Source organism: Apteryx mantelli, chromosome 14 (assembly GCF_036417845.1).
Source record: "Apteryx mantelli isolate bAptMan1 chromosome 14, bAptMan1.hap1, whole genome shotgun sequence".
NCBI lineage: Eukaryota > Metazoa > Chordata > Aves > Apterygiformes > Apterygidae > Apteryx > Apteryx mantelli.
The window spans coordinates 7594256-7602061 of NC_089991.1; positions in this window are offsets into that span (position 1 = coordinate 7594256).

Here is a 7806-nt window from a genome sequence, read left to right on the forward strand (position 1 = left end):
CCTGGCACTTGGGGAAGCTCTCCTGGCTCTGGCAGCAGCTTGCCTGCTGCAGCTATTTCACCTGACATTGGAGTCCCTCCCCATTGCAGCCGGGCCCCAGGCTCAGGACTTTGCACACAGAATAGTCCTTTCCAGGAGATGGCTAGAGACTGCCCCAGCCTTCAGCCCTCCCAAACAAGAGCCTACATGTGCACTGAGGGAACTGCATCTCTAGCTTATTTTCAGTGACATACAGCTGCATCCCAGCCTGTGTGTGCAAAGATCTGGTCCTCACCAGTGGTATCCCATGGCTCTCCTTCTCAGATAACACACCTGAGAATGAAGGCAGCCTTGGCCAGCTGAATATCTAATGAAATGAGACTTGGAGAGGATGCTGTCACCTGGCTTCCCTACAAAACACAAGACTCTTTTCTCCCCCAGAAGATGATGTTCATCTCCATGCTGGCAGGAAGCGGGCACTCATTGGGACTTCAGGGGAGATCTGGGGGGCAGCATCGCTCATGCAGCAGAGAGATCAGTCCTTTGGGTTTTCCCCTGAGATCACCATACAGCTGCAGCCCAGCCATCCCAAAAGAACATGCTTGGCCTTCTCAGATTGTGTGGGGCTTATATTACCAGTGTTTATAGTGATTGATATTACACTGCTGTCCAGGCACTGCCGCTTGGGATCCGGCTGTGTGTGGCCATGCCCGTAGGTACAGGCAGAGTCCCCAGACCCACACTGGTGGCCAGTGGCTGTTGCAGTTCTTGTCAAAATTAAGCCCAGCAGATGATGAATCATGCTGAGAACATTCCCACTAAAATATTCCTTCCAGAGCCAAAACCCGAGACATTTTTGCCTAACACCAGTGAGAAAAAATGGTTTTTGTTTAAACATAGAGGGTCAGTGTCTCAGCTGGACTAAATCAGCTAAGCTCCATGAAGTCAAACAAAGATGTTCTGATTTGCAGGGATTGTAGATCTGGCCCATGGTTTTTAACTAAAAGTGTCCTCTTTAAATCACAGCAAACAACTTTGTGGTGCCTGGGAAAAAAAGGAGACTCGCTTCTTGGGAACATCCCATATAATATCATTTCCCTTTTGTCTCATCCACCCGCCCCTCTCCCACATGCTCTGACAGAGCTGGGCTGTTTTTCTGGGGGGATGAGAGAGCAGGGTGGCCAGGGATAATTAAACACCATAATAATACTTGGAAATAAAGTGAAACTTGGAGTGGACAGTCATGTGTACCAGCTCCTGGTCCATCGCCCAAGGGAGTGTGAGGATACAGCATTCCTTCTGCCATCGGCACAGCTCCATGAGCAAAGACAAACAGATGCTTTGGGACTTTGTGCTAGGGGAAGGTGAAGGTGACCAGGCAGTAGGACAGGAGATCAGGGCAGGTCCTGGGGCAGCCAGGTGCCCTGTGGGGCAGTCCGGCCCCACTGGGGAGGGACCTGTGCCTATTGCAAGGGAGGTATGGGAGAGGCAGCCAGGGAAAGGGGGAGATGATGGCATCCTCACCCTCACCCCTGGGAGAGCAGAGTGGTCCAGCCCTGGGGTGCCCACCACAACGGGTGCTGCTCAGGAGCAAAGTGAGCTCTGCATTTGTCATTTCCCCTCTAGTTCTTTGTGATCATCCAGTCTGACCCACTTCTGGGACATCTCCTTGCACAGTTAATTAAAGGCAAGTGGGCTGTTCTTCTGGGGTTATCTTCCACGTTATCTTCTCAGCACCAGTGCAGGGTATAGCTGTGCCCTCCTTGATGTCAGAGCCACCTCATGCAAACTTATCCTACAGTAGGCATTGGTTACCAGTACACAGCCCTCTCTCACCAGCACTAATTCCAGTCCAGACAGAGGAAAAAATAGAGGAAAGGGGAAGGATGGATCCAGTCTCTTCTTATCACAGGTGTTGTTATCTTGCTACGGGCTTGTGACTTAATTCCTAACCACATGTGACTGTCTGCTCCATGCCCAGTCCCAGGAGTTACCCTCCCTTCAGTCTTCAGCCAACGGAGCTGGAAATAGCACCAGAGAGGACCTTGTGCAGCACCATGTGCCTTCATGCAACAGCTATAAGCAGCATCTTCCTTTCCACAACTTTGAAAAGGTGAAGGGTGCTGTAGGAACCTCCTTGCCTTGGCTTCAGTACTTGCACGTTCCAGTGTTTGGGTCTGGTGCCGATCTGACTTGCTCTCATCTTTCACCAGTGCAATCCTCCAGGCATTAGCTGCATCAGTCTTGATGTACGCCCACGTAAGAGCCAGAGCTGGTACTCTAACCCCATTTTTGCTTAGTGTCTCAGGGGGCATTTGAGGTCTGGAATAAAGAGGGACTGGATTTTTTTTTTTTTAAACATATGCTTGCTCTTGAACAGTGAAAATATCATAACAAGAATAATTCCTGGATCATCTTAGCTCTGTTTTTAACCTCCCAAGGCATTAGAAAAAAAGGAAGTGCTGAATACGATAGAGACAGAAGTGTAGAGATAGCTAGATTTATTTGGATTTACATGGAAACTACTGTTTCCTGCAGAAATACAACACCCAGCAATAGTAATTATGAGTAAACATCATTCATCATTCCTTCATTGTACAGCACTGCAAATCTTCATTGGGCTGTGCTGGATGGTGACTGGGCTGGATCTAGAGAAATTCCTATTCTCATTTGTACCATATAGCTTGGACGCAGTCATTTTGCCACTCCCTGCCTCAGATCCCCACTGGTTAAATGAGGGACAGAAAACCTCTCCAAGTTTTGTATCTCTGAGCTAGTCACAGAAAATGCCCACTGCTTGGGAGGGAAGTTTGAATTTCAGTCATGGGCTGCACAGATCCAGGCTGTGGTTTGGAGCCATCCCTCCCATCCAAGGGCGCAGCGCCTGGGCCTCTCCTTAACAGCTGTAATAAACTACAGCTAATGCAGTTGCAACCTTCAGTCCTATGAGCATGCTGTGGCTGTGCAGAGCTATTCGGAAGCTCAACACACAGATTTTGTAGCTGAAGACACTGCCCATGGCTGTTACATGGACAATCCATCCCCATCAGACTTGGACTTTGGCAGAAGTCTTGTGGCACTGGCTTCCAGGGCAGCCTGCCCATGCTGCAGACTCCTCAGGGAGGTGGAGGAGCAGGCAGCATGTCTGAGGCAGAAGTAAACCTGAGCTCATTTTATCTCTGAGGCAGTTGGTCCTCTCCAGCCAGCATCTGCCTGCGTTGCACTGGAAAAGTAATGAAAAGTTGGTAAACACCAGCTGTTCTGCTAAGCAGAGGTGGGTGAAGTATGTAAACTGGGCAATTTAGATTAAAAACTGTTTGTTTTCACAGCAACGTGGGTTTTTGTTCAGTGATAATTGGAATCGTAAATATGCATGCCAGGAGGCATATCGGAGGTTGATGCTGAGAGCCTGAGCAACAGCCAAGAGTCACTAACTGTAGCAGCACGTGCTCTAATAAACTTGCCCTTCTCAGGGTGCTTGTGCTGTGGTATGACAGGCGGCAGTGCCAGGCAGTCCCTCTGTACGAGCTGAGACACTGGAGCTGCTGTCCATGTGCCTTACACACGCGTTACTGGTCTCCTGCACTGAGGCTGAGAGATCAGGCGAGAGCTGCCACTACTGGTTTTGGTCTGCAAGGATGTGTGAGGTGCTGTGAGCTGTGAAAGGAAAGTCGGTCCCTGCCCTGGAAGCTTGCCATGTCCTTGTGGGAGGGGAGCAGCAAAACCTGAGAGAGAGGAAGGACAGGGCAGCTGGGAAATGACCGACAACTGCAGACAGGGAATAATGAGGCCAAATTCAAAATACTTTCGATCTGAGATGAACTACCTTTTTGTGCTGAGATGGGCAGGTGCTGGGCATGGGTCAGAGCTGGAGTTACCATCCCTGCTGTCACTAGTCACAGGGCGCATGAATATCACCTGGACATAGCCAAACCACAGCACTGATATCCAGAATCACCTTCTGCCCTCATGAGCGCTTTGCGCTCATCAAGACTGAGCTGGAGACCTACACTGGATGCTGTGGTGGGCATTGCCAGGGAAAACATCTCTTTGGGAGAGGAATGAGCAAACTGGTAAACACGGTGCAGAAAATATTAACCCTTTCAGGCATGTGGCTAGTTGAAACCATGTGTGCTTGTGACTGGCACACGAGGGAGGGCACCTGGTTCTCCTGTGTACTGGGCTGTGATGAGGCAGAGGTGGTCCAAGAGCAGGAGGGTGCTTGCTGCTCCATGCTCCTGCCTTCCTCATCCCATCCCAGTGCTGCTGACAAACATGCTGGTGCCAGTGTGTGCTGAGGTGCACTGAGGGATCCCAGCTCAGCTGCTTACCCCAGTTCTTGCATGATGTCCTGACCACCATATCTCGTCACTGAGAGGGAAGCAGACAAGAAATCTGGCAGCAAGAGTCTCCCCTCACTGCAGTGACTGAGACAAGCACAAGCACCAACAATTCCTGTCATGCTACTTAATAACATTGATGGGGGAAAAAAAAAAAAAAAGACTTAATACTCAGCTGCCACAAAAGCCATAAGGATACAGTCCAGGAATCAGGATGAATACGAAGAAATGAGCCCCGAGCAACAGACAGTTTTTGAGAAAGGAAGAACAAATTCTTATATAACCAGCACACAAAGGGATTTTGGTTTTGTTTTTGCTTTTTTTTTGCATTTTGTTTTTCTCTTGCACCTACTGTGGGTGGGCGATCCTCTGACATGGTGTTGGGGCAATACAAGAATGCATGAATATACTTCGGCATGTAGGGAGCAATGGCTGCAGCCTTTAGGTCTTGACTCTCAGGTTTAATTCTGCCTAAGACATCTTCAATTCCTTACAGCTGGTTTTCCAGTGGCAGCACAACCTTTCCTACTGCTGTCTGCAATTTAAGCCATACTTGATCCCAAAATATTTGTACAATATTAATCAGGTTACAAAAATTACTCCAACATTTTTGGAAGCATTTGCAGAAGCTCCTAAATGACTCTCAGCTGTGCCAGGCTCATGTTCTTCTGAAAACTCTCCCACATAATGGACACAAGCCCCACAGGAGTTTTGTATTGGTTTTAGTGGAGTTGTAGAGTTTTGGTCATTTGGGGACTTTAACAAAATGTAAGCTGCTTATCACTTAAGACAGACACTTGCGATGATAAATGGGGTTGCCAAAAGTCAAGGAACTGAGACATTCCTGCAGAAACTAGTGATCATGGCTCGTCATCACTCATTTGGCTATAATGGCCTCAGCTTTTCCACTGAATGCTCAGTTTGAGGCTCCCTACGTTCTCCATCACAGTGGGATATACAATAATGGCCTCAGTTTCTTCTGCTGCAGAGCAGAGCTGGTGGCTGCAGTTTCATCTGAGCCAATTGCAGGCTGCCACAACAACAGCGGTCCTGCTACCTCCTCTTCCCTAACCCGTCCATTGGACTTTCCCGCCTTGCCCATCTCTGAGAGAAGAATAAACTACATGCTCTTGTGATGGCTAGACCTGGGCTAGACCATGCTGGAGCAGCACTGAAGGGTAAGGCACTTACAGAGATGGTATATACCCTCTTGGGGGATGGGGCAGCCAAATTCAGCAGCAGTGTCATTGCCTTCTGACTCATTTCTTTGTCCTCTGAGTCTGTATCATCTTATGTCTATTTTGGAGGCTGTTTGGTACTCAGGAAGCTCCAGGCTTTTTCAGTCTACTTTGCATATGATTTCTTTTGCAAAGTAGGGTTTGTGAGTCTGTCCTGACATCTGTTGGTCCCTTATCAGCTTTGTTTTCCTTTTCCATCCTGCTGAATTCATCCTCCAAGTTCGACTTCAGTCCTTGTCTGATCTTTCCTCCTCTCTGAATTTATTTGCAGTTTCAGCTGAATATATACCCTACCTGGGCTGGTTTCTTCTATATTTGCATGACAGCAGCTGTAAGAGGTAGCGTTAAAGTAAACCTCCGTTTTGCTGTACAGAGAAATAAAATTTTTACATTGCCTTCAGGCTCCTCATTACTCCTTTACTACTGAAGTCCAGTCAACTGATGCAACTCCTTTCCTTCCTTCTCTCTGCAAGCTTGGCTATAGGTGCTGAAATCTCCTCAGGTCATGACGTGAAGGCCTTTTGGAGGAGTGGCTCCCAGGTATGGCTGGCCTGACAGACCTCTGATTTGCTCCTGTAAGTTTCCTTTAACAGTCTCAGCAGCTTTGCCATTAGCCTGGCTATTACAAGCCGGAATTTGATGTGACTGAATTCCCAGGTGGATTGTACAAATTCACTGTAAGAAAATGTGAGTCCTATTGTCTGATTTCACAATGGTGGAGATATCTTGCCAGCAGAAATGCTCCATCACTTGCTCATGCCCCAGGCCTTGGCAGAAGTCCAGGTTCCAGTCAATGGTAATGAGGAAGTTTGGGTGCTGTACAGAAGAAAGGTCCAAGGTCTGCTCAGGACAGTCTGTATTCCTACTATCTTTGGTTGTTTGGCCAGCATTTCCCCAGATGCATCACGGCTGCACAACAGATCTCAGATATCAGTAGTGCAGTGTAGCCAGAGTATGACAGCTCTGGCTTTCTGCTCTGGCTTTCTACTGCAGAATGACTCTGATGAATCCTGAAGAGAGCCACTGGCCTGAGAGGTGCAGGTGCCTTCATCTCATCCTTCAAGTGCCTTCATCTGGGACTGACATCTTAAATCTCCTTGAATGTTCTCAAGAAGCAGGGGGCATTTCTCCCCAGGTACTGGCCATCGTCATAAACTGGTAGACAGGAGAACTTGCAGGTCTTTGTTTAGTATGATTTGTTTTAAGATTCTTTCCAAATCTGCTTTGAAAACTGGCACATAACTACTTTTTTGATGCTGTGTCTCTGTGTTTTCTGTATTCGTATCAGATTGGAAATCTTCTGTTCTTGCTCATCTGTTGTATTTTCATGCTGGAAGGATGCAATTGATACAGAGACACTTAGGCAAAAATGTTTGTTAGACATTTTACAAATCTTAATAGTCTCTGAATGGACATCTGGTGATTTGCATTTGCTTTCTGTCAGGAAGGCTGTTGCCTTTGAAAGTCAGCAGGTGTCCCTCGGATGGTGCCACAGTCACTGAAAATCTCATCTTGTTTTTGCCCAAGCTGAAATCTGCTTCTGTCTCTCCTAGAAGACCCAAGCCACGGCTGCGATGTATGGTATTTTGGTGCCTTAGTCCAGAATGTCACTGCTGTGACTCTGTCCCGGCTTGCTGCTGGCAGTCATCTTCCCCCTCTTTGGGCTCAGATTTGTGACTATCTCTCTGCATCTGCCTGGTGGAGATGAAAATGTCACATCAAGGACTGAGAATGGGTTATAGGCTCTGTCTCTTTGGTGAAGGGCTTTTTTCTTCTTTAATCTATTGCCTCCCTTATTTTTTTTTCAGTGTGGTAGATATTTCCTGGACAGATCTGCGGTAGATCTTTCCTTGCACTGTCTGAATCATTTTTTTTTTCTTTTTATTGGTACCATTTCTGTAAGACTCCCAGTTCTGGAAATCCATCTTGGTATCCTTCAGGCTGTGTTAATGGAGGCACGTCACCACACTTCATCTGCCTTAGGGACCTCTTTGTGTTTTTCTTTTGCCTCTACTGTACAAAGATTTTCTCTGAGGTTCTGGTGTCACTGGATTTGGGAACTGACTGATGTAGTATTGCCTGTACTATCTGAAATCTCTGATTGCATTGCTTTCCATGGTATTCTGGGAACTTATGTCCTACATCTGGTGCTCTGCTTGGGCCATCCCAGTCACTTCAGCATGGCTTTGCATGGTTGTGCAGTGCCATCTCCACTCTCAGAACACTGAAGAGGTTTCTACAAACTCATA